Genomic DNA, 27190 nt, shown 5'->3' on the forward strand with positions numbered 1-27190 from the left:
TATGCTGGTAAAGTTATGTTCAAAATCCTTCGGGCTAGGCTTCAGCAGTATGTGAACTGAGAACATCCAGATGTACAAGCTGGGTTTAGAAAGGACAGAGGAACCACAGATCAAATTGCTGACATCCATCGGATCATAGAGAAAGTGAGGGAATTCCAGAAAAACATCTACTTCTGCTTCATTGACTATGCTAAAGTTTTTGACTGTGTGGATCAGAACAAACTGTGGAAAAATCTTAAAGAGATAGAAATACCAGACCACATTACTCTGAGAAGCCTGTATGCAGGTCAGGAAGCAACAGTTATAACCAGACGGAACAACCGATTGGTTCAAAATTAGGAAAAGAGTACGACAAGGCTGACTTGCCTATTTAACTTCTGTGTGGAGTACATCATCTGAGAGGCTTGGTTGGATGAGTCATAAGCTGGAATCCAGCTTGCTGGGAGAAATATCAACAATCTCAGATATGCAGATGATACCATGCTAATGGCAGAAAGTGAAAAAGAACCTCTTGATGAGGGTAGGAAAGGAGAGTGAAAAAGCTGGCTTAAAACTCAACATTCAAAAACAAGGTCATGGCATCCAGTCCCTCACTTCATGGCAAATAGAAGGGGAAAAATGGAAGCAGTGACAGATTTTATTTTCTTGGGCTCTAAAATCACTGCAGACAGTGACTGCAGCCATGAAATTAAAAGACACTTGCTCCTTTCAAGGAGAGCTGTGACAAACTTATACAGCATATTAAGAAGCAGAGACATCACTTTGCTGACAAAGGTCCATATAGTCAAAGCTATGGTTTTTCCAGAGTCACTTACAAATATGAGAGTTGGACCATAAAGAACCTGAACACTAAAGAATTGATGCTTTCAAATTGTGGTGCTGGGAGAAGACTCTTAAAAGTCCCTTGGACTGCAAGGAGATCAAACCAGTCAACCTAAAGGAAATAAACCCTGAATATTCATTGGAAGGACTGATGCTATAGCTGAAGCTCCAGTATTTTGGCCACCTGATGCAAAGAGCTAACTCACAGGAAAAGACCCTGATGCTGGGAAGGACCGAGGGCAAGAGGAGCAGAGGGCAGCAGAGGATGAGATTGTTAAATAGCATCAACAACTCAATGGATATGAATTTGAGCAAATTCCTGGAGATAGTGGAGGACAGGGGAGTTTGTTGTACATAGTCCATGGGGTTCAAAGAGTCGGACATGACTGAGTGACTGGACAACAACAAAAACAGTCAACAGTCTGCCCTCCCTCCACCTGGGTTGTACATCCACAGAAATGGCAGACCAACTGTAATTGACTTGGCAAAGTGGGAGAGGGGTTAACCTAAGTGCTTAGCATTTGGAGGTACAGTGTAACACAGAGGGAAGGGGTGAGGCAAAAACTTGAAAAAGGGAGATTGCTGAAAGTTGTTAACAAAGCTCTTGGACCAGTAGGTTTCTTCCCTACTTCATACAGCTAGCCTGCATTCTGCCACTGTACCACTACCAACACAATCCTTCTGTGAAATAGGAATATATATATATAGATAGATAGATATAGATGGAGAGTTCCCGTTAATGAAAGAGCTAATCAGAGAATGAGAAAGAAAAATATGTTTGAACTAGAAACTTCAGAATGTTGGAAGATAAAGTTAAGTAATTCTCCTAGTCCAGAATTTCTCAATTTTGGCATGACTGACATGTGGGCTGGAAATTCTTTTTTGTGGGAGGCTCTCCTGTGCATTCTAACATGGTTAGCAGCCTCCCTGGCCTCCACTCACTAGATGCTAGTGCATGCCCCTTACCCTGTGGGCATCACCAGACATTGCCAAATGGCTGGGGTGAGGTGGGGAGAACCAACTCTCCCTATTCCCAATTTAGAACCCCTGTCTTAGACAGTAGAAAAGAAAGATGCACAGATGATTAATAAGATAAAAGGACAAAAATTTAGAGAATAATACTGAAGTCCCATTATATGGAAAACTCAGCAGTGGCCACAGGACTGGACAAGGTCAGTTTCATCCCAATCCCAAAGAAGGGCAATGGCAAAGAATGGTCAGATTACTACACAATTGAACTCATTTCCCATGGAAGCAAAGTAATGCTCAAAATTCTCCAAGCCAGACTCCCAACAGTATGTGAACTGAATACTTCTAGATGTTCAAGCTGGATTTAGAAAAGGCAGAGGAACCAGAGATCAAATTGCCAGCATCTGTTGGATCATAGAAAAAGCAAGGGAATTCCAGAAAAAACATCTGCTTCATTGACTACACTAAAGCCTTTTACTGGGTGGATCACAACAAACTGTGGAAAATTCTTCAAGAGATGGGAATACCAGACCACCGGACCTGCCTCCTGACAAACCTGCATGCAGGTCAAGAAGCAACAGTTAGAACCAGACATGGAACAACGGACTGGTTCCAAATTGGGAAAGGGGTATGTCAAGGCTGTATATTGTCACCCTGCTTATTTAGCTTATATGAAGAGTATATCATGTGAGATGCCAAGCTGGATGAAGCACAAGCTGGAATCAAGATTGCCCGGAGAAATATCAGTAACCTCAGATATGCAGATGATACCATCCTTATGGCAGAAAGTGAAGAGGAACTAAAGAGCCTTTTGATGAAAGTGAAAGAGGAGAGTGAAAAAGTTGGCTTAAAACTCAACATTCAACAAACAAAGATCATGGCATCTGGTCCCATACTTAATGGCAAATAGATGGGGAAACAGTGACAGACTTTAATAAAGAAAGCTGAGCGCCGAAGAACTGATGCTTGTGAACTGTGGTGTTGAAGAAGACTCTCGAGAGTCCCTTGGACTGCAAGGAGATCAAACCAGTCAGTTCTAAAGGAAATCAATCCTGAATATTTATTAGAAGGACTGATGCTGAAGCTGAAGCTCCAGTACTTTGGATATCTGATATGAAAGGCCAACTCATTAGAAAAGACCCTGATGCTGGGAAAGATTGAAGGCAGGAGGAGAAGGGGATGACAGAAGATGAGATGCTTGGATAGCATCACTGACTCGATGGACCTGAGTTTGAGCAAGCTCCAGGAGTTGGTGAAGGACAAGGAAGCCTGGTGTGCTCTAGTCCATGGTGTTGCAAAGAGTCAGACACGACTGAGTGACTGAATAACAACAAATTGAAGTCCGAATATCCTACTAATGATAATTCACAAAGGGAGAACAGAGAAAATGGGAGGGAGGAAGTTAGCAAAGAAATAATGAAAGGAAAAAAGTACAGATAAAGTCAAAAGAACCTTTGAGTATCCAGCACAGTCAATGAAAATAGAAGCATTCCAAGGCACACCACTGTGAACTTTCAGACTGCTAGAGACAATGGGAAGATTCTCGAAGGAAAAATAGGTCAGATACAGAGGAATGGGAACTAGAAAGGTATTAGATATTTCAGTGGCAATGCTGGAGTTAGACAATGGAATGATTCTCTTAAAAGGCAAAGGGAAAATGATCTGCAACTTATCCAAATGATCAGTCAAGGATGAGAATAGAAAAGAGACATTTTCAGAAAGTCAAGCCCTCTAAAATTTTATCTTCCATGCACCCCTTCTGAGTAAATGACTGGAGTCTGTGCTTTAGCAATGTAAGAGAATAAACAAAAAGTCATGTGTTTGGGCATTAGAAGATAATGTTGATGGCATTTGATAGATGTGTATAAGCACATGGGTAAAATTCAGGTTAGATTAGATACATTTTTTAAATGTGAAAAAACAAAGCATTTAACTCCAGAAAAAGCAAGAGATTTTCAAGAAAAGTGTTATCCTGGTACCTTACTTGATTCAGCAACACCCTGTATTGATCAGTATATTTTCAAGATGATATAAACCTTAATTGCTGACTCGAATGAGAGTTGTGATGTGTCTATGTTAGAAGGAAAGTTGGAGGCAAAGTGAGTGATGGTGTGGATAGGAGCTAAATCCTCAAATATATGACAGGAAGTCAATAACTAAAGTCTAAAACTGAAAATCAAGAAACCTTGGTATAAATTTATCATTTAGGAAATGTAGAACACCTAGCAGGTTATGTGGAAATAGGGTGAAGCTAGGTGTTCTAGGTGAGGTAGAGCTAGGTGGTGGAGAAGCTGGTTAGGGGCCTGATAGAACTCTTGGGTATTTTTTGTTTAAAGCCTTTAAGAACCACTTGAATTTTCACTTAAATGTATTACTTTCATTAAAAATAAAAATTCAAACAAAGTAAGACATATATATAATGGGAAGAAAATTTCATAAAATAAGAGAAACAAAAAGAATACAAGACATAGAATCTCATCCACCCAGAGATAACCACTCTTCATATCCTGAAATAGTTGCTTCTTGAAAAATTCTGAAAAAGAAGTGAAAGTACAAAAAAGCTTACACAAAAGTCTTAATACACTAAAACTACCAATTAAGGGAAAACCTGTACCTGGGCATAGTCGTCACTGACTAACTCAACTTTTCTGATCAAAATGTTTGGTGCCATTTTAGTTTTATCTTCACTAGCAGAGCAGAATGGAGAATTGAGGCAGTCTCCCCAAAATACTTTTGCTTTAATTATCTTGTTATTTCAGGAAGAAACAGCCTCAGTTTTCCAAACAATTGGCTCTAATTAGAAGTTTAGAAATTTTTGGAAACAGAAATTTATCAGGAAAATTTGTCTGAAAAGAATTTCGGTATTTATTTATTTTTCTTTTTTTTTTCAGTGTGGATGGATAATTTCATTTCTCGGAACTGTTTCTTGGAACTGTTTCAGTGAACAAAAATATAGAAAGTGCAATCCAGCTTTGCAACCTCATATTCAAAATGCAGAAAAACTTCAGGGTAGTAAAGACAGAATTTGGGGGAACTGTCCTTGGAAAAAGAGTATTGGTAAAACAAAGTTAAGAATAATAATTAAAGATCTAATTGTAAATAGTGAAATGGATGTTTTTGAAGAAATTAAGCTGCCTTAAAACTTTGAGGAAAACTAGCTGATGTATCCGGAGAAGGCAATGGCAAGCCACTCCAGTACTATTGCCTAGAAAATCCCATGGATGGAGGAGCCTGATAGGCTGCAGTCCGTGGGGTCGCTAAGGGTCTGACACGACTGAGCAACTTCAGTTTCACTTTTCACTTTCACACATTGGAGAAGGAAATGGCAACCCACTCCAGTGTTCTTGCCTGGAGAATCCCAGGGACGGGGGAGCCTGGTGGGCTTCCGTCTATGGGGTCACACAGAGTTGGACACGACTGAAGTGACTCAGCAGCAGCAGCAGCAGCAGCATTCCATTGTCGGAGAAGGTAATGGCAAGCCACTCCAGTACTCTTGCCTAGAAAATCGCATGGACGGAGGAGCCTGGTAGGCTGCAGGCCATGGGGTCGCTACAAGTCAGACATGACTGAGCAACTTCACTTTCACACATTGGAGAAGGAAATGGCAACCCACTCCAGTGTTCTTGCCTGGAGAATCCCAGGGACGGGGGAGCCTGGCGGGCTGGCGTCTATGGGGTCGCACAGAGTCGGACACAACTGAAGTGACTTAGCAGCAGCAGCAGCAGCTGATGTATTCTTCTACCTCCTGAAGATCATTGAGTTTTAATTAGTTTAAAAGCTTCAAAATTCAACTAGTATTTACTGAATTCCTTTCATATCTCAGGACTTGTCCTTGATGTAGTCACTTACATGCTCTCTATAACCAGTTCTGCAGATTTAATGATGCATCAGTAGAGGCCTAACATGAAGGAGTATGGGGGTCTAGAGGATACTAGATTTCTGCGGGTTTAGATGGCCTTGGCTCTTGCTGTGGGTGTTAGAGATTAGGCATGTCAAAGATAATCATGGTATGTTTAGCAGGAAAGGGCAGAGCAACTGTCATGTCACTGCAGACAAGCACAGGACAGAGTCTGGAGGAGTAGTCTTAATGCAGATTCCTGAGATGATAGGTGTCCTCTGTACTGGCAGGGCTGATCGCACAGGTGTGCACAACCATCCTGCCCGTGGATAGTTATGAAATACCTGTGTGTGTATGGGGCAAAAAAAGGCCACGGACTATGTACATTGTGAAACAACTGTGATGGGACACAGTGTAGTCAAAGGGCATTGGTGCCCGGGTCTTAGAGAGAAAAGGGGAAATGTGTACTGGGGGCCTGCAAGATCTTCCCTGTTTGACTACAGGGCAGCTTTCTGTCTTTTCTACATCAGTCTGAAGTCCATTTAGCAAGACACTTCAGAGGTGTCTATGAATTATTACCCCATTATACAGATGAAGAGATTGAGCCTCAGTGAGGCTCTTTCTAAGAAAAAAAGTATTTGTGATTTATTTTTTGGTGTGCAAATTATAACAACCAGAACGTATTTATTATTTTGTTTTATTCAAAACAATTCTATCGAGTTGATCCAGGACACTTGGAAGTTTCTGAGGCCATATTTAGCAAATCAAAAGAGCTACTGTTTATTGGCAAACTTCATGCACTGGGCAACTTGGAATTCTCCGCCAGCTCCCCCTAGAATTCCAAATCCTACTTCTCTGCCCTGACAGCAGAGGGACTCCGCATGGAGGTGGTGTTTTTCTTGGATTCCAGAGGAGGCGTCTTCCAAAGCCCTGGCCTTTTCCGCAAACGCCCCCTACCCAGTTTGGAACGCACCTGCAGCCCCAAACAGAGACGGCGAGGAACGCGACGTGGCAGGAAAATCAGCAATAGCCCTTTCACCTCCTTTCTGATCGTCAAACCATGCGCTTCATTCACGCAGAATCTGGACAGCTAAGGCAGAACGTAAATTTATAATCTGAAAAGAATTTTGGTTGCGTGGCGAGCCCAGGTACTGACCGCTGCGAGAACGGACTCAGACCGTAGCCCCACTTGCTAGTTCTGTTACTTGCTTTGGAGAGACGCGGAACCGAACACTGTTCCAAGCGAGGTGTGCTCTTCCAGAATCCCGTCGCAGCCCGCCTCGCGTGCTCCCGTTTTTGGGCTCTTTCCGGGACCCAAGTTCCAGCACCCAAAGGTCGGCCCCGCAGCCCGCCCCGGGGCCCCGCCCACTTTGGCCGGGGGTCGGAGCCGCGGGAGCCGGAGCCCGAGCGCCGCGGCCCCTTTAAGGAGACGCTCTGCGGTAACCCGAGCCCGCAGTCCGGGCGGCCGCGGCGGCAGCAGTAGCCTCCGCTGCTGCTTCAGCGGCCCGGAGCCCGAGGCTCCCCTGGCTCCGCCGAGCATCTCGCGGGACGGCTCTGGCCGGCGCCAGCCCTCGGGCCGGGCCGGCTGACCAGGCTCCTGTAACCGCCCGCCGCCCTCGCCCGGCCCGGCTCTCTGCCGCCCGCGCGCCAGCCGCCCCGGGACCCGGCACAGGTGACGCGCTGTGGAGAGGGTTCGGCAGGAGGGCGGGCTCGCTCTGCCCAGCGGCTCTGCGCGTCGCCGAGCGCAGCCCGCGGGAGGGGCTCCGCGGCTTCCCGCCCCCGGCCTAGCGAGGCCGCGGGCTCCAGCGCCCGCGGGCGGGGTGGGCGTCCCCGCGCGGGAGGCGGCCGGCGTTCCAGGGAGGGCTCCGGCAGGTGTGTGCGACCGGCGCGGCAGCATCCCGGCGCGGCGGGCTCCCACGCCGCTCTGGGCGCAGATGGTGTCCCCGGGCCCGCGGCCCCCGCGTCGCCCGCACGCCCCGCGTTCCAGTCGCGTTTCCCGGGCGGTGTGATTTGGGCTGCTTGGGGCTGCCTGGCGGTGCCTTGGGGTCTCAGCTCAAAGGGACGGGTGTTTGGGCATCCATGGAAAGCTTTCGTGTTAGAGGCCAGTACACGATCAGGTGCATCAAATAGGTAAGTCTCCCCGGCCTCTCACCTTCCCGCTACTAAATAAAACAAGAAGCTTTCATTTACCCTTGCAGTTCTCAAGTGGGTCCCATTTTTAGCCAGCGAGTGCTGAAGAGTCTAGTGGGAGAGGGACTGGGCTCAAAGTCAGAGGGAGAAATTGGTTTCTATTTCCAGCTCTACCATTATATCCCGGAGCAAGTTTATTAAACTAAGTGCCTCGGTTTACCCAGCCATGAAATGGGACCCGTAATGCTAGCGTTTTCCTATGGCCCTTCGTGAAGGCACTTTAAGTTGTCTATGTTCATGAAAGGGTCGCTGTTGCTGGCCAGTGTTTTCTTAGTTGTACACATCTAAGTGTGAATGTGGTACACATTTTTATACGAAGTTATAAAATTATCCTTAAAGAGTGATCTTTGATAATGTTTAAATGAATTTGATTCCAATTTGGGGACAAGTTGGAAGAGTCTGTGAGGATGTTATGAGTTGGTGTGTGAAGTAGGAAAAAAAAATCGTCACTTTAATAAAATCTTCATAAATGGAGCTGAGAAAAATGGATCTTAGATTGTGTGTTTTAAGTGAGATACTGCTGTGTGAGCCCAGCAGGGTATAGTTTGGAATGCAGCCTCATCTTTATGTAGCCAGTTAAGATAATATATTACAGAATCCCAGTCCCTTTTTAACTGAGCTGTGTGAAGTAGAGAATTTTCTCCTTGTTTATCTGTCCTTAAATTGGTGAAACTATATTAGAAAAGCAGACTCTTGCAACACTAGAAAATTTGAAAGATTCCTTTGAGGAAGCATGGATTTTAGTTTATTTGCATCCTCCTTCCTGTGCTATTAGGTGATCCTGAGGTTAATATATTTTGAGCGTGCTTTATTTCTCCTTACCCCTGCAACTCCTTTTTGCCACATTACCTCCCTCCAGAGTTTGAATCCGTATTGTGTGATCTTGCACAAGTTTCATCTAAGGGCAGATGCCGCAAACCAAGCTGCTCAGTCAGTAGTGATTTTTTTACACTGTTAACTTTCTGTTCTTGTTCCTTTCACCCTTAGCCTTCTTTATCTTGCTGGAAAGAAAAATGACTCAACTGTATGCTTAGAGGTCCCTAGGAATGGCAGGGATCAAGGGGCTGAAACTTTATAGTAAATTCCTAAAAAGCAGGTCTTCCACGTAGACCCTAGAATGTGGATTCAAGGGTTTGGCCTGTCTTTTCCTTGATTTTCTAAAATCTCCATCCGAGAGAGATTCATTTGACGAGCAAGATAAACAGAGGCCTCGGGCAGGGAGCCATCAGAAATCTAATTCAGGGCTAGATTGATTCAGAGCTTCTTCTCCTAGGAGTAGGGGAGGAGGAAGAGACGACTTGGGAGGGGCTGGAGGGCCCACCCTCCCAAAAACCAGGTGACCAGAGAGATGGTAAGGGAGCTCTGGATTCCTGACTGAGAAATGGGAAAAGGGCCAGGTCACAGAGAGAGGGTTGTGGGGCAGCAAGGAGAATTCTGGAATGTGCCCTAGATGTGACTTACCTCTTCTCCCTTTCACTTTGCCCTTCCAAGCCTAGCACAGCTGTCCTGCAGTTCTCAGACCTGTTCACGCACTCCCTTGGTGCTCAAACTGATGTCCCATGTGTATGATCCCTCCTCAAAGCTGGCCTTCCATGTGGGAAAGGAAACCAAGCAGTTTGCTTCACAAGAAACCTTCAGACCTCAGTGTCTCCCCTCACCCTTCTTCTCAAACGAATGTCCCACATCCTACAGATGAAGGACTCATGTGGCTTTGTTATCTCTTGGAAGGCTAAAAAGTGGGATACCTAGTTTGATTGATAAAAGTAAACTGAATGATCTAGGAGGATTACAGAGAATGAGCTTTTCTGTCGAAGATAATGCAGGAATTGTCTCTGTGTGGGCACTTGGACAAGGGAGGGCAGGACCAGGGTGGCGTTGTGCTGGACAGCTTGTGCCCTTGTCCTTGAGAGAGGAAAGGAGGCCCACGCTCCCACAGTCACCTGGTGATGCTTTCTCTCCTTCCATTTGCTTTGTGAGAGGAAGAAGATAGCAACATGGAGGTGGGTTAGCCATCTGTTCTCAAGGATGGGAGACAGACTTTAATTCAACAGGAGGGGTGAGCTGTAGTCACCTGGCATTGGTATCAGGCGCTGTATGTATTACACCAGGGAACATATTACATCAGGAAAGTGAGGTTACTTTTGTAAGAAAATCTAAGATTATTTCAAGAGTGACTTTGGTGATGTTTTTTCCCTCATTGGAGATGGAAGGTAACATACAAAGAAATGGAGTCCTGCTGCTCTGGGTTTGTTATTCATAGTGAAACAGTTGGAGATACTGCTAGCAGATCCCAGACCTGAAAAGAGGGCCTAGAATACCAAAGGTGTGTGTGAACATTGGTCTGATCAAGGAGAAGGCAGTCCCTGGCTACACGAGAAGGAGCTTGTGAGTCACTGTAAAAGGCCAAGGTTTGTGCAGGCAGCCGATGAAGAAGACAGCTGGCAGTCTGTTCAGAGCTTGGGGCCGGCATGGAGAAAGCAGTCGCAGCGGGCCCAGCAGCAAGGGGGGCGGGGTCTGGCTAGATGGACAAAGGCTTGCTTCAGGCATTTTTGGATTACAACACAGTACAAAATGAGCAGTACGATTTTCATATTGACTTAGGACATGAGTAAGTATATGTCTATGTGAAACAAATTTCATGAAACAATATGTACCCTTACTGTGTATTGCTTCTATTTTTGTTTCTATGTCTACTCTATTTCTGTTTCTATTCTGTGTTCTGAAAAACTCATCAACTATTAATGGATCACAGTCCACTATTTGGAAACCATTTGTCTAATGAATGGAAGAACAGGACTTCCCAGGTGCCACTAGTGGTAAAGAATCTGCCTGCCAGTGCAGGAGATGCAAGAGACACGGGTTTGATTCTTGGGCCGGGACAATCCCATGGAGTAGGAAATGGCAACCCTCTCCAGTAGTCTTGCCTGGAAAACTCCATGGAGTCAGTCAGGCACAACTGAACAACTGAGCACACGTTTATGTTTCTATTCTGTGTTCTGAAAAACTCATCAACTATTAATGGATCACAGTCCACTATTTGGAAACCATTTGTCTAATGGATGGAAAAGCAGGTTGCAGTGGAGCGGGCAGGGCATTGGGCTTGGAGATACTGGAGGAGGCAGGGATGTATAGACATGGTTGAAGATCTCTGGACCAGGAGGATACAGGGGGAATATGGGAGCTCATCTCTATCTGATAGGCACCAGGCTCACGTTAATGGAAGGCAGCTGGATGGGAAGATGCAAAAGTAGAACTTCATACCAGTTCTGTCTGCTTCAAAGCAAAACAGCTGGTTTTAAAGGAAAAGGAAGTGTGGAAGGAGTAAACTTGGATTTGAAAGTAGTGTCTTTAGATCAGTATGTTTCTCTCCTTAGGTTAAATAGGAAGGCAAATGGACTCAGAACAAGTTGCCTGATGGACTAGGACACTTTCATCAGCTGGATAGGGAGCAAAGGGCCTCCCAGTGTGTAGTGGGTGGGTGGTTAGGCGTCTTTGGGAAGTTCTTAAAGAAGCAGTGGATAGATGTGTTGTTTCAAAACCCCATTGGCTGATCAAACGCCTTAGGAAGTGGCTGCTTACCTTACAGTGAATTGGGAAAGTATTCTCACTGCGTTTTATAAAAGGGTTAGATTATAAGACTTCCTTTGACATCTGTTTCAAGATCTACAATTCACAGTCTTTGGGTGGGATTGCCAAAAAAGCCTTTGGAGAAATAGGTGAGCCAGCACCCTGGAGCTATTTCCACTAGCTGTGCCCTGGTGTTTAATCAACGGCAGAGGTGATCTGCATGCCTTTGATTTCCTTTTTATAATAATTAACATGTGACTCCAACACCTAATACCCTCGGTTCAGTTCAGTCGCTCAGTCGTGTCCGACTCTCCGCGACCCCATGAATCACAGCACGCCAGGCCTCCCTGTCCATCACCAACTCCGGAGTTCACTCAGACTCACGTCCATCGAGTCGGTGATGCCATCCAGCCATCTCATTCTCTGTCGTTCCCATCTCCTCCCGCCCCCAATCCCTCCCAGCATCAGAGTCTTTTCCAGTGAGTCAGCTCTTCACATGAGGTGGCCAAAGTGTTGGAGTTTCAGCTTTAGCATCAGTCCTTCCAATCAACACCCAGGACTGATCTCCTTTAGAATGGACTGGTTGGATCTCCTTGCAGTCCAAGGGACTCTCAAGAGTCTTCTCCAACACCACAGTTCAAAAGCATCAATTCTTCAGCGATCAGCTTTCTTCCCAGTCCAACTCTCACATCCCTACATGACCACTGGAAAAACCATAGCCTTGACTAGACGGACCTTTGTTGGCCAAGTAATGTCTCTGCTTTTTAATATGCTGTCTAGGTTGGTCATAACTTTCCTTCCAAGGAGCAAGCGTCTTTTAATTTCATGGCTGCAATCAGCATCCGCAGTGATTTTGGAGCCCCAAAAAATAAAGTCTGACACTGTTTCCACTGTTTCCCCATCTATTTCCCATGAAGTGATGGGACCGGATGCCATGATCTTAGTTTTCTGAATGTTGAGCTTTAAGCCAACTTTTTCACTCTCCTCCTTTCACTTTCATCAAGAGGTTTTTTATTTCCTCTTCACTTTCTGCCATAAGGGTGGTGTCACCTGCATATCTGAGGTTTTTGATATTTCTCCCACGGACAAATACAAAGCCAGGAGGTAGAAGTACACAGGTATCAGAGATCAGCCGAGATGCTTGCTTACTGCTTGCTTTTATCATCCACACTCTGACCTAGTTGGATCCTTCCTTTGACCCGTCTCTGCCTTATCTGATTTTCTTACCTTGTTGTTTAGTTGCTAAGTCGTCTTTGATTTTTTGCTACCCCATGGACTGCAGCACACCAGGCTCCTCTGTCTGTGGGATTTCCCAGGCAAGAATCCATGGGTTGCCGTTTCCTTCTTCAGGGGATTCTTCATGATCCAAGGATCAAACCCATTGATCTCCTGCATTGGCCAGTGGATTCTCTACCCCTGAGCCATGAGGGAAGCCCCTTTCCTACCTTAGTTGATGTTTTCAGTGTCTGACTTAAGCTCTCTTCAGCTTTCTGCTATCTGTCTAATGCTTTCAGCATTGGTTTCTCTGGCATCATCTGTGAGATCCAGACATAATAGTCTCCACCTGATTGTTCCCATGGAGCCCAGGCTTGGAGTTCACACTGGATACAGGCCTGGGCTATGCTAGGGTTCACTGTGTCCTGCCATGGCCACTTTAGAAGTAACTGGTAGATCGGTAGATTTATACTTGGCTTTGATTTAACTTTAAAATTTGGGGGACATGGAGAAACTATCTTCATCAAGTTAATTTATTTGGCTTTCTCCAAATAGGCTTAAAAAAACCTTTAAAAAATACAGTTTGAAGGTATAGAAAACCTCTTGTTTGGCAGGTTTTTATTTAGTGGAAGAGGAGGAAGAAGGAATTTTCATTTGATAAAAAATTTAGAACAAATTAAAAACCCCTCTTTACACACTGTTTCATTTTTAGGGACATATTTCCCCATACTCATGTTACTCAGTTAATATGTTTTTCCCTAATACATGTGAAAATATTGAACCAATTATGAATTTGAATGCGCTATAGTTTGTTACATGCTATTTTGTTGTTGTTGTTTAGTGGCCAAGTCATGTCTGACTCTTTTTCGACCCCGTGGACTGTAGCCCACGAGGCTCCTCTGTCCATGGGATTTCCCAGGGAAGAACACTGGAGTGGATTATCACTTCCTTCTCCAGGGTATCTTCCCGACACAGGTATCGAACCCACTGTCTCCTGCATTGGCAAGTGGATTCTTTACCCCTGAGCCACCAGGGAGGTCCACATGCTGTTTAAAGGACTTATAAATTCTACAGCTGTGTTCTGGTGGAGAAAGATTCCTTGCCTTTTTGTATTTTGACAACCCATATGGGTGTTACTGAACAGATCAATTTCTTATATACTTTGTGCAGAAATCCAGGGTAAGATAAAGTCTACAGGGAGGAACGCCACATTGCAGGAAGTGCTTGCAGCAAAGGGAGCATTTTGGGAGTATCCCAGTTTAGTATCTCTTCCAACAAACCCTTAAGACATTAGGCATTTTGAGAATTTAAGAGTGTATTGTGGCCTCAAGTCTCTAAATGTTTTCTTCAGTGTTTTTAATTCTTAAATCACAAGAGTGGTACTTGTACATTATAAAAAAATTGCAATCAGTGTCCCAGAGATTGAAAGTTCATTTCTTTGGCCCGCCCCCAGCTCCTACGCCACCCGCTTTCAACCCCAGCCTCAACCAGTTATCAGTTTGCAGGGTGTAGCTCTTCAGGCCTTCTCTCTGTACAAATACCAGAATGTGCCCGGCTATGTATTTATGAAAATGTATCGTTTCGCAGCAGCTTACCATTCTTTTCCACTTTGTAGTATGTGACGGACATTCTTCTTTATCCTTCTGTTTGTTTCAGTGTCTGTATAACTTGGGATAGTGTATCTGTGCGTAAATATTTAACCACGTCCCTGTCATTGGACCTTGAGACTGCTTCTGATAATCATGCTAAAGTAAACTCTTATATGTGCATCCCTTCACACTCATGGGAGTTTGTTCTGAGGATAAAAGATCAAATAGTCAGTGTATTGCTTGTTTCATAATTCAGGTAACATAATGCTATCAAGATGTACATATTCTGCCATTTAATTTCCCAAATAATTTATTTAACAGTAAAAGCACAACACTAGCAGAGAAGACAATGGCACCCCACTCCAGTACTCTTGCCTGGAAAATCCCATGGACAGAGGAGACTGGTAGGCTGGGGTCCATGGGGTCGCTAAGAGTCGTACACGACTGAGCAACTTCACTTTCACTTTTCACTTTCATGCCTTGGAGAGGGAAATGGCAACCCACTCCAGTGTTCTTGCCTGGAGAATCCCAGGGACGGGGGAGCCTGGTGGGCTGCTGTCTGTGGGGTTGCACAGAGTCGGACACAACTGAAGCGACTTAGCAGCAGCAGCAGCACAGCGCTTGCTTATAAGAGCTCTTTCTCTCTAGAGTGGGGGGATTAGGCATACACACTGATTATTATGTCTTTAAGTATATCCCACCCTGTTCCAGAAATGATTAGGGAAGTCTTACAAAGATGCACACAATATGACAAGATAAAGTAAACTTAGGATAAGTACGAAAAATAAGTGAAAGGAAAATAAGATGGAGGTACGAGTGAGGCTGGCAAGTGTACTTTGTTTTTGTTTTTCTTTTTTATGGCAAGTGTACTTTGAAGTGCTGTTCTACTCTTCCTGCAAGTTCAGGCCATCAGATTTCCAGCAACCAAAGAGAAGAGGCCAACAATCCCATCTATTCCTGATTTGAGGATGTGAAAGAAATTTCTCCTTTGGATTTGCATTAAGAAAATGCTGCATTTGCAGTGGCCAGCCTGCTCAACTGCACTCCTGGTATCTTACAATAAAACCTAGTGACCTTGCTTTATGATGTATTTCATATCATGTTCCTCAGTTCTGGCCAGGGGTGTTATGCCTTGGCACTGCCAATGAAAGGTCATCAGGGTGAGGTGTAAGTTCATGGGTTTAATCCAGAAATAGCTTTAAGAGGATACATGACCAATGTAAACAGCCATCTGATATTGTTCTTGGACAGTTTTTTTTTTTTTTTTCTGCAAAGTAGTAGAGGATATATAATCTTAGTGAAATTTCTAAATTTAGTGGAATTTTAGTAGACCTCATTTACCCAAGAATACTAGGCTTGCAAGTTACAAAGCAAGAAGTGAGATGTTTTCGATGACATGAATGTATTTGAACCATAACAAAGATTGAAGAAAAAGTTTTTCTTTAAAACAAAAAAGAGCAAAACTCTGCACTTGGTCCATGCAGGAAGGATGGTAATGTGCTCACTGATCAACTCCACAAATTAGAAAGTTCAGAGCTACAGTTCCAAGAAGCCTTGAGAGCATCACCAGGCTTAGCATTGTTAATAGGTTGTAGAATGAGTGTTTCTGGCAGTAGAGAACTACAAGCTGGGGTAGCTTGATCGTGTTTTGTAAAGCTGGGGAAAGTTCAACTTTCCTGAACCACCTGGATCTGAGCTTCCATAACCTCATTCACTTAAGCCTAGTCGCATGAACATTGACCCAGAACAGTTCTTTGTTACCAAGTCTATGGGCCAAGCTTAGGTATTTCATAGTACTTAACTCTGTATTTAAACGTGAGGTTTATAATAAATGTTAAACTTGAATTCACCTGAAGCCACATCAGATTTGTTTTACACATCATTAACTCTGATCTGTGAAATGGTTAAAAGAAACATGTCAATGCATTTAGATTTTTTGACTACCTGAGAGTTTCAGATCAGATACTGAGTCAGATAAGTACCGTGTTTATTGGAAAAAAGTGCAGTTGGAAGCAATTCGAGGCAATGGCAGTGTTATGTAAGAAGGTAAGAAGAGAAACCACTCTCAAAGTACCTTCGGTAGGGATTTAAGTGACTCTTAGGTAACAGAACAAAGGTCCACTTAGAGAATTTAGTAATTCCTTGGCTGTCTTCTCATTGAAGCCACCAAATTCACTAATCAGGTCATAGGTGTAGACAAACTTCAGGGTCCCTAGGTTAAGGGAAGGGGGAAGTGATCACATTGCTTAAGATACAGAATATCCTATCCCTGTGTGACTTGGTGCCATCAGAGAGATAGATGTAACAGTTCCCAGTTAGGAAAGAGTGGTAGTAATAAATGATATCGTTTATTGAGTGGTGTTTTGATCTATTGCTAAATAGCAAGCCACTCCCAAACCTAAGACAGTTTCTTTCTTCTGATTCTGGTTGGTGGTTGAGCAGTTACTCTGTTGGTTATAGGTTCACTAGTGTGTCTGCATTCAGCTGGAGGGTCAGTTGGGCTGGAAGGTCCAGGGTGGACCTACCAGCATGGCTGGTAGTTGGTATTGCATGTTGGATGTCAGCTGGGAAGCCACAGTTCTCCATGTGGCCTCTAATCCTCCAATAGGCCAGACAGGTTTCTTTATACGGCAGTTTCTGGGCAACTCTCCAAGACAGTGAAAGGCAGGTGCTACAAGGTCTTTGGAGGCCTCCCTAGACTCTGGAACCTTCTCCTCTACTGTATCTGTCATCAGGTGGCAAGGCCAACCCACAGTCACAGGGGACAGAGACAAGGATGACACCTGTGGATGGTAGGATGGTAGTGCCACATTACAAAGGAATTTATGACTTGCTGCAAGTGGCTACATGTGCCAAGCACTGTGCTAGGTGTGTTTAACTCATTTCTTTACGCCACATAACTGTCTTGCACCCTTGGCCCTCTTATCTCCATTTTATAGATCTTGCAGGTCATAGCCTTCTTGCCCCAGATCACTTGATGAATACCAGGACTAGGATTTGATTCTAGCTCTCTTTCTCTCAGTTCAGTTCAGTCACTCAGTCGTGTCTGACTCTTTGCGACCCCATGGGCTGCAGCATGCCAGGCTTCCCTGTTCATCACCAACTCCAGGAACTTGCCCGAACTCATGTCCGTTGAGTCGGTTATACCATCCAACTGTCTCCTCTGTCATCCCCTTCTCTTCCTGCCTTCAATCTTTCCCAGCATCAGGGTCTTTTCGGATGAGTCAGCTCTTTGCATCAGGTGCCCAACGTATTGTAGTTTCAGCTTCAGCATCAGTTCTTCCAATGCATATTCAGGACTGATTTCCTTTAGGATTAATTGGTTGGATCTCCCTGCTGTCCATGGGACTCTCAACAGTCTTCTCCAACACCACAGTTCAAAAGCATCAATTCTTTGATGCTCAGCCTTCATTATGGTCCAAACCTCACATCCTTACACGACTACTGGAAAAACCATAGCTTTGACTAGATGGGCCTTTGTTGGCAAAGTAATATCTCTGCTTTTTAATATGCTAGTGATTTTGGAGCCCAAGAAAATAAAGTCTGTCACTTTTTTCATTGTCTCCCCATCTATTTGCCATGAAGTGATGGTACCAGATGCCATGATCTTAGTTTTTTAATGTTGAGCTTTAAGCCAACTTTTTCGCTCTCCTCTTTCACTTTCATCAAGAGGCTCTTCAGTTCCTCTTCACTGTCTGCCGTAAGGGTGGTGTCATCTGCATATCTGAGGTTATTGATTCCAGCTTGTACTTCATCCAACCCAGCATTTTGCATGATGTACTCTACACAGAAGTTAAATAAGTAGGGTGACAATATATAGCCTTGACGTACTCCTTTCCCAATTTGGAACCAGTCTGTTGTTGCATGTCCAGTTCTAACTATTGGTTCTTAACCTGTGTACAGATTTCTTAGGAGGCAGGTGGGGTGATCTGATATTCCCATCTCTTTAATTTGGCCTAAGAACTCAACAGGTGGGAGAAATTTGCCCAGTTGTTCTTCAACACCTCAAACCCATTGAATACAATCTTCTTTTTTCCTGTGGAGAGTAGGCAGGAGAGAGATAGAAGACAAACAGGCAGACCGGCAGAGCCCTGCCACAGTCCCCTTCTTGCATCCCAAGCCCTTCCTCGGGGGTAATCAGGTGGACAATTTGGAGGTGAGAAGGCCCTCCCTGTCTCCTTAGATTCTGAAGTCCTAGGTTGCTTGGCAGGTGTCCCAGTGATTTCTTTTCTTTCTTTCTTTTTTAAAAAGAACAAAACACAGTTGGAAAACTTGCTCTGTCCAGCTTTTCCTGGATTTCCTAGTGTTGGTAGGAAGCCAGTAGTTGTCCCAAGCCAAGAGGTTCCTGCTGTGATCCCTCCAGGAAAGGAAGAGTGGAAATCTGAAAATGAGCACATCAGAAGCTGGGAGAGATTGGATGCAGAACCTCCTCCTCTCTCAGAGTCCCCCAGATTATATGGTCCCACCTGGTCCCTGCTTCAGCTCCAGAGCCTCTCATTCACACAGACCCCGTCTAAGGCTCAGGGAGAGCATTGTGTTTGAAATGTTGAGTTCCTTCAAGATGGGTCCTCAAATTCCAACCCCTTGCTTTTTGCTTGTGTCGGATACTATATTAGTGTGATCTTCTAATTGTTTCTGTCTTCTGGCTTAAGGCATTCTGGTTTATCCAAAATCTAGTGGCTGTGGTTGGAACTTTTGAGTTTAAAAGGCAGACTTCTTTATGAAAGTTTTTGAGTGGAGTAAGATGCTAGGAAGCAACATTTATCAAATAATTGTGCCATCTATGCTCTGAGCCTTAAGACCCTGGAAAATGAACTTTTGAACTGCCCAAGGAAAGTATTCTTCCAGTGGGTTGGGAGCTGGAAAAGAAGGCCTTTTTTGTATTACAGTCTCACTTCTTGTGAGGCATTATAAAAACAAATCCCAAGCCAGGAGTCGATGTAAAATGAAATAAAAATGTTTAAATAAGAACAACAGAAAAGTTGCCATGACATAGATTACCCTTAATGTTTTGCCTGGGAGTGGGTGACTCTTATAGCCAGTTTGGGGAACAATTTAGCCTTCCGGCTCTAACACTCTGTGATTGTAATTATTACATAGAATCTTGGGGGTAATAAAGGTCAGTTAGAAATGTATGGATATTTAGCCTTACATATTTCATTCTTTGTTTTCATTAAACAATCTATATTCAAAAAACAAAAACCTGTTTCAGGGGATTAACCATAGCCCAGCTCTGTAACAGCAGAATAAAACAGTTTCTCTTTAACTTGAATTCTATTATATGTTCTAGAAAGAGAAAGGGTTGAAAGTATAGGAAAAATGTAAAGGATACCCTTATTCAAAGTTTAGGGTCTTAACTGACAGGGAAGAACTATGGAGCAATCTTTTCTTTTTTTTTAATATAAATTTATTTATTTTAATTGGAGGCTAGTTACTTTACAGTATTGTATTGGTTTTGCCATACATTGACATGAATCTGCCATGGGTGTACATGTGTTCTCCATCCTGAACCCCTCTCCCACTTCCCTCCCCATCCCATCCCTCTGGGTCTTCCCAGTGCACCAGCGCCGAGCATCCCATATCATGCATCGAACCTGGACTGGTGATCTGTTTCACATATGATAACATACATGTTTCAGTGCCATTCTCCCAAATCATCCCACCCTCACCCTCTCCCACAGAGTCCAAAAGACTGTTCTATACACCTGTGTCTCTTTTGCTGTCTCGTATACAGGGTTATCGTTATCATCTTTCTATATTCCATATATATGTGTTAGTATACTGTATTGGTGTTTTTCTTTCTGGCTTACTTCACTCTGTTTAATAGGTTCCAGTTTCATCCACCTCATTAGAACTGATTCAAAAGTATTATTTTTAATGGCTGAGTAATACTCCATTGTGTATATGTACCACAATCTTTTCTATAGTAACAAGCAGTTCCTTCTTAAGTCTTAAGTGACGTCATAGCCTCAAGAAAAGGAGTGTAACTTATAGGGTTCTTTAGCCTTTTCTAGTTTAGTCTTCATTTTTTTTTACTTGCTTCAGTTTAAAAAGGGGTACTATGAATATTGGAGGATTTATAGAAATTAGGTTGACATTTATGCAGCTGGGGTTTTAGACTTTTCCAGTGCTAATGGTTCTTAAACTTGATGCTCAGAAGAAAAACAAATAAAAAAAGAGGTGGATTCTCCTAGCTTTTTTTTCATATAGCTCTTAATGCAGAATTAGCAATAATAACAAAACAATAACAAAAGCAGTGACTACAGTTAGCCAAAAGCTGTGTACACATTTGATTAGATGCTCAAATTTTTACATGAATGAAAAAAGTCAAAAGTGACTAGTGGATAGTAGATAAGTTATTCTTTACCAAGTGGTTTTAATTTCTCTGGTTAATTATTGACATTTCGTGAGCACTGAGAAAGATGATTGCAATGTTCCAGCCATATGAAAATGTAAATCAAACCAGAATGGGTGGGGAGCAGGTGTTTTTTTGGTAGGATTTTTATTTGTTTGGTCTGATGAATATCTCATTTTTTATAGTCATGTGTTCATTTACAAATGACTTATAGTTTGTTAATAGAGACTTTTAGAACACTTTTACATGTTAGGGCTACTGGTAGATAAATTGATAAATAAGTACTTCTGTAACTGGAAAGAATATGAAAACACAGTGCAGATTACAGTTAAATATACTCTTGAAAACATGTGAACACATGTCACACCTTGGTTGGCATAGGCAAACCAAACATCATACTGTTGTGGTCTGAATGTTTGTGGCTCCCCCACCAAAATTCTTGTGTTGAAATCCTAATCATCAAAGTGGTGGTAATAGTAGGTGGAGTCTTTGGGGGTAATTAGGTCATGAGGGTGGATCCCTCGTGAATGGAATTAGTGCTCTTGTAAAAGAGACACCACAGAGCTTCCTTGCCCCTTCCATCGTGTGAACTCTGTGACCGAGAAGAGGGCCCTTCTCCAATTGTGCTGGCACCCTGATATCACACTTCTAGCCCCCAGAACTGTGGGCAATAAACATATGGTATTTTATAGTCACTCAGTCTGTAGTGTTTTGTGGTGGCAGCACAAATAGACTAAGGCACATGCTCAATATTAGTTTGTTTTATAGTGTTGGTACTCTTATTTTGGATGTTTGGAGGTGAGGATTCTTTTGCAGTCAGTATGTGTTCATGCTATAATACTAAGGTTGTCAATTTAGAAAATTCTTATTTCCAGTGTTCTGATTGTACTGGCAAAATGAGGGACCTGAACTTTGCATTTTACAATGCAAAGCACATGTAAGAATATGAATGTCTGTTGTTATCATTATTATATTTCATAGACATTTGTTGAGTGCATCCTGTGTGGCACGGCACTGTGTTAGATAAGAGGGGACACCATGGTGGGGGGAAAATGTTCATGTTTTCCACCCTCATGGGGCTCATATTCCACTGGGAGAGATGTTCATTTAAATTGCATCTGTAAAGGAGAGGGATGTGATGCCATGCAAGCAGACGAGGGGGGATTGCTCCAGCAAGGTTTCCCTGAGGAAGTGAGGATTGACCTGAGCATTATAGTGGCAGTGGAGGGGTAGGGCGGGAGTGGGGAGATAGATTATGCAGAGGCCTTGAGGATGGAGGGAACATGGCTTCTTTAAGGGACAGAAGGCCACATAGGCTGAGGAGGGAAGCAAGTGAGGGTAAGTGCCTCTTGAAGCTGGGGAGAGCAGAGCCCTCGTCAGAGGACTGGGCACCCAGTGAATGTTTTAGGTTGGGGGTAGGTGAGGAAGTGACATGAGCAGAGACAGCTTTTAAAACCAATTCCCCTGGGTTCCTCCAATCTGTCTTCCACCCTTAAGAGACCAATTTGGAGACAGTCCAGAAAAGTGGTAATAGCAGGTTCAGAAAATAGGTGTTTTTGAAAGTTATTTCGAAAGGGAAAGGATATGGTGGCTTAGTCGGATGGTGTGGAAATCAAGTTATCAGGGATGATTCCTGGGTTTCTGACTGTCAAATGGGAATGTATGGTGGTGCCATTCACAGAAGAAATGAAGAACCTAGAGGAGGACCAAGTTTGGAGATCAGGCTCTGAGTGAGGTTTGAAATGCTCTGTGGTCTAACAGCCAGGCAGTCAGTTATACATGTCAGGAGCTCAGAGGGAGACCTGGGGTGGAGTTTAAACTTGAGATTTTTCTGCATATAAGTGGTAACCAAAGCCTCAGGTATAGGTGAAATCAAGTAGAAGAGAGTCAGGGACTGAAACTTAGGGGATTCTATTACTTAGTTTCTGGGCAGAAGAAGTGTGGTGTCTAAAAACATAGGGAAGACAAAAGTGTTTCCAGGAGAAAGTGGTCCATAGTGTCTAATGTTGCAGAGATGTCAGGGAACACAAAGGCCACACATAGAAGTCATTACTGATGTTAGCAAGAACTATTTCAGGGGAGTAACGAGGGTGGAAATAAGAATGAAGAGTAAGAGAGTTGAGAAATGATGATGATATTTACAAACCTTTCTAGAACTTTGTCCTTAAGGAAGAGGGAAGAAGAAAGGTTAAGAGATTACACTGGAAAAGAGGAGAATGAAGAAGAGTTGGTGGGTTTATTGATTTTTGTTTTTTTCTGGGAACTTGAGCCTGTTTAAAAACCAGTAGTGGGGACTTTTTTTCCTGGGGGTCTAGGTGTTAAACCTCTGCCTGCCAGTGCAAGGGACATGAGTTCAATTCCTGGTCCAGGAAGATCCCACATGTTGTGCAGCAGCTAAACCCATGTTCTGCAACTATTGAAACCCATGCACCTAGACCCTGTGTTCTACAGCAAGAAGCCACTGCAGTGAGAAGCCCACGCACCACAGCTGGAGAGTAGTCCCTGCTCAGCACAACTAGAGAAAACCCCTACGCAGCAATGAAGACCCAGTGCAGCCAAAAATAAGTAACTCAGTTCAGTTCAGTTGCTCAGTCGTGTCCGACTCTTTGTGACACCATGAATCGCAGCACGCCAGGCCTCCCTGTCCATCACCAACTCCCAGAGTTTACCCAAACTTATATGCATTGAATCGGTGATGCCATCCAGCCATCTCATTCTCTGTCGTCCCCGACTCCTCCCGCCCCCAATCCCTCCCAGCATCAGAGTCTCTTCCAATGAGTCAGCTCTTCACATGAGGTGGCCAAAGTATTGGGAGTTTCAGCTTCAGCATCAGTCCTTCCAATGAATACCCAGGACTGATCTCCTTTAGGATGGACTGGTTGGATCTCCTTGCAGTCCAAGGGACTCTCAAGAGTCTTCTCCAATACCACAGTTCAAAAGCATCAATTCTTCGGCGATCAGCTTTCTTCACAGTCCAACTCTCACATCCATACATGACCACGGGAAAAACCATAGCCTTGACTAGATGGACCTTTGTTGGCAAAGTAATGTATCTGCTTTTAAAATAAGTAACTAGCTAAATAAAATAAAATCTTTTTAAAAAGACCAATAGTTGAAGAGAGAATAAAGGATAATGGGAAACAAAAGTTTCCCAAGAAGACCAGAGAAGATGGCCCTACTTGCACAGGTTAGAGAGGTGGTCCTGAGAAGGGAGGACAGATGGGTAATTTGAATGGTTGATGTTTGGCCAAAAAGTTCATTCAGGTTTTTCCATAAGATGCTGTGGGAAAACCTGAACGAACTTTTTGGCCAACCCAGTGTGACAACATACTTTTTATATGTTGTCTTCTATTCTTCCGTGAAGTAGGATGGGTATTTGTTGAAAATGGGGCTGTATGGCTGGAGGTTTGAAAAGAGGAGGGGCAATTTGGTAAATTAATTGTGGAGCATAAAAGGATTGGTTGGCAAGGGCAATGCATTGGAAGTTCAGAGCAGGGTTGAGAGCTGTTTGATCTCTCTGTAGTTTCACACTCACCAGCCTTAGTCTTCTCTGTTATGAGACTTTTTCCAACAGTGCTCTGATTGTTTGGGGCTTGTCACTGTGTAAATTGTTGGACATATCCGCAGTTGGAGTTTTGCCGGCTCTTGGCAATAGAAAGGGAATGTGGGATGTTAGAAAGACTTATTGAAATGATGGGCTCTAGGATCTAAGCCGATTAAAGAGGGACATAAAAAGAGGAAAGGGCTAATGGATTGAGGAAAAGCTGAGAGGTCAGTGACCCTGAGATTGTTGTTATACTAAGCACACTTGAAGGAAAGTTTAACAAAGAATCCTTGAAATATTATTTTGGAGGCAGAAAAGTGATGGATAAGAGATGACAAACAAATGATTGAAGTCCCATTCCAAATGAAGATTAAGAGACCTACCGTATATCACAGGGAACTCTGCTCAATGTTATGTGGCAGCCTGGATTGCAGGGGAGTCTGGGGGAGAATGGATACATGTGTACGTATGGCTGAGTCGCTGTTGTGCACCTGAAACTATCCCAACATTGTCAACCAGCTGTACTCCAATACAAAACAAGAGGTTGAAAGAAAAGATTAAGGGATTGAGTTGTTAAGGAAACTGGGTCTTCTCCATAGGAAGTCACTCAGGATGATGGCAGGGTTTCCAGGTGGCTGAGTGGTAAAGAACCCACCTGCCAATGCAGGAGACTCAAGGAACACGGGTTCGATCCCTGGGTCGGGAAGATCCCCTGGAGCAGGAATGGCAACCCACTCCAGTGTTCTTGCCTGGAAAATCCCATGGACAGAGGAGCCTGGCAGGCTGCAGTCTGTAGGGTTGCAAAGAGTCAGACTGAATGACTGAGCATGAGTGCACACAGGATGATGGCAGGGCTTGAGGATGTAAGTGAACCAGGACCAAAGTTTTTTGAATGGGGGGAAGTGTTCAGGAGGTTGGACTATGATATCACTGTGGAGTGGGAGAGGCTGTGAGTAGAAGGACCTAACACCCTGCTTGTCTGTGGGAGGTGAGGGAAGGGAGGAGAGGCTTGAAGTGAACCATGAGAAGCAAAGAGGATGTGGGGCCCCTCCTGACCCTGATGGATGAGGCCTGGGCTAGCTGAAAGGGTGCAGAAGAAGAGGGTGTCTTTAGAGCAGGCAGCGGAGAGGCTCCGGAGAGAGCACTGTTTTCTGGGTGTGGGCCTTCACTTTCAGGAGCCTAGTGGAAGCATGTGGGGGGTGGAGGGGCGATGGGCTGGGTCAGGTGACCGGAAGGAACATTGGAGCATGACAGTGGATAGTTCAATGATGGAGGCTAGATTTCTACAGTGGGGCCACCTGCGTTTTGAGTGTTGACTGATGTAAAGGGGATGGGTTAGAGAAAGGGCCCAGTGGTCAGGGACTGGTCCTGTTTTCCTTGGCTGGAGTGATGACAGACCCAGGAGATGGACGATAGTGGAAGCGTAAATAGTACTCTAGCGTGCACCGCATGCCAAGTACTGTTCTAAGCACCGAGCGTTCTGTGGTTTATTCCCCATGTGAGATTAATACTGTCCTTATCTCCACTTTCCAGATGAAGACACTGAGATGGCAGGTAAGGCAAGGCACGTGACTTGTCCCAGGTCACACAGCTGACAAGTGGTGGAAGTGAGGCTCAGACTCAAGTCTGTGACAGAACCTGTGTACTTTCCAGCGGGTAGTACATAATTGATATTTTCTTATGCACGTAATTTTGATTTTGTAAAGCATAAGTGATAGACTATTGAGAAGCTAATACAAAATTAACCATTTAGATGCCAATTCAGTCCTAGAATTCCAGAATCTTACTTTTAAGTTCTCTAAAATTTAGGCTTGCAAACCAACCTTGTGGTCATTTTACCACTTCCATGATGACATTTGTGTGTGTTTTCAGTCATGTCTGACTCCTTGTGACCCCATGGACTACAGCCCGCCAGGCTCCTCTGTCCATGAAATTTTCCAGGAAAAAATACTGGAGTGGGTTGCCATTTCCTTCTCCAGGTGACCTTCCCAAACCAGGGATTGAACCCATGTCTCTTGCGTCTTCCTCCATTGCACTTACCACTATGCCACCTGATGGATACTTGGGTACTTCTAAATTGTTAGAAGATGCTTCCTTCAGTTAAGGTGAGCTCTTCCCTTTCTGTAATTTTTGCACATTTGGGCCATCTGGAGTAGCGCAAAGTTCTTTTACTTTTCTATGTGACACTTCTTTAGATGTTCGCAAAAGGCCCTTCAGTCCTCTCTAAGTTATCTTGTTCCTAAGCTGACATCTCTCAGCCCTTCAACGCTTTATGATATGATATGTTTTCTAACAATCACATCTTAGTTACACTGCTCTAAAGGTACTTTGATATGTGGTTAATTCAGAGTAAAACAGGGCTGATATGTCTTGATCTAACTCTCTAATTATAAATGGTTCTAAAGTTTGTTTTTGTTATTAGTGTCTTCATTACATTACTATTTCTCATTGGTTTGTGCAAATTAAAATGGTAAGATTTCCTCCATGTGTATTTGTGTGTGTTATGTCACTATTTTGCTAAGTCCTATACTTGGGTATTACCTTTTAAAAATTTATTCCTGTTTTTCTGATTGGGATTATTATTTCAGCTTCTGAAGATAATTTTGAAACCTGAATCTGTTAACTAATTATATTAGCTATCTTTCCCGGCTTTGTGTTATAAGCAGAGTGAGTAAACATATAAATATTTATAAAAATATTTCTGAAAGAGATAAAAAAGAGAGAACCTTTTGTGATAACAGGAGATATTTCTCAAGTCTCCTTCAGATCACTTATCTTCATGCTGGTTCTAGTTTTGCAACTAACTCTGGAATTACTTAATTTTGTTAACCAGCTACAATTTTTGTGTTGTTCATAAGGCTCTCAAGAGAAACTTTCAGAACTTCCCTGGAATCACGTTCCTATTCGTTTGGTATTCTTCAATCTACCAGGACTCTGCAGTCAGTTAACTGTGGGAGTAAGAGATGAGAAGGAGGCCGGGATGACAGAGCTGCTTTAGATCGAAGGTGGGGAGGTGTCGTGGTTGTTAATGTCCTTCTCTGAGATCTGGAACCCTGGGGGAAGGACTGGAGTGGGTTTAAGTTCTGCTAGGGCCATGTAGA

At 43.7% G+C, this 27190-nt stretch overlaps 1 protein-coding gene across 6 annotated transcripts in view; it reads left to right on the top strand.

Annotated features, from left to right (window-relative positions):
- TLCD4 (TLC domain containing 4) overlaps positions 1–27190 on the top strand; it is a 126135-nt gene that overhangs the window by 35781 nt on the left and 63164 nt on the right. Inside the window, exon 1 of one of the 6 annotated variants that reach the window (XM_055403772.2) lies at positions 6369–6777. The exons of 1 other annotated variant lie outside the window; for it this stretch is intronic. The gene's annotated coding sequence lies outside the window, so the exon portion shown is untranslated. Of the gene's footprint in view, positions 1–6368; positions 6778–6821; positions 6964–7162; positions 7302–7407; positions 7760–26765; positions 27095–27190 lie in introns of those variants that run through there. 4 more of the 6 variants (XM_055403775.2, XM_055403771.2, XM_055403770.2 and 1 more) reach the window with 4 other exon arrangements.

Source organism: Moschus berezovskii, chromosome 4 (genome assembly GCF_049115385.1).
Source record: "Moschus berezovskii isolate FMDL1 chromosome 4, NW_MosBer_1.0, whole genome shotgun sequence".
Classification (NCBI taxonomy): Eukaryota; Metazoa; Chordata; class Mammalia; order Artiodactyla; family Moschidae; genus Moschus; species Moschus berezovskii.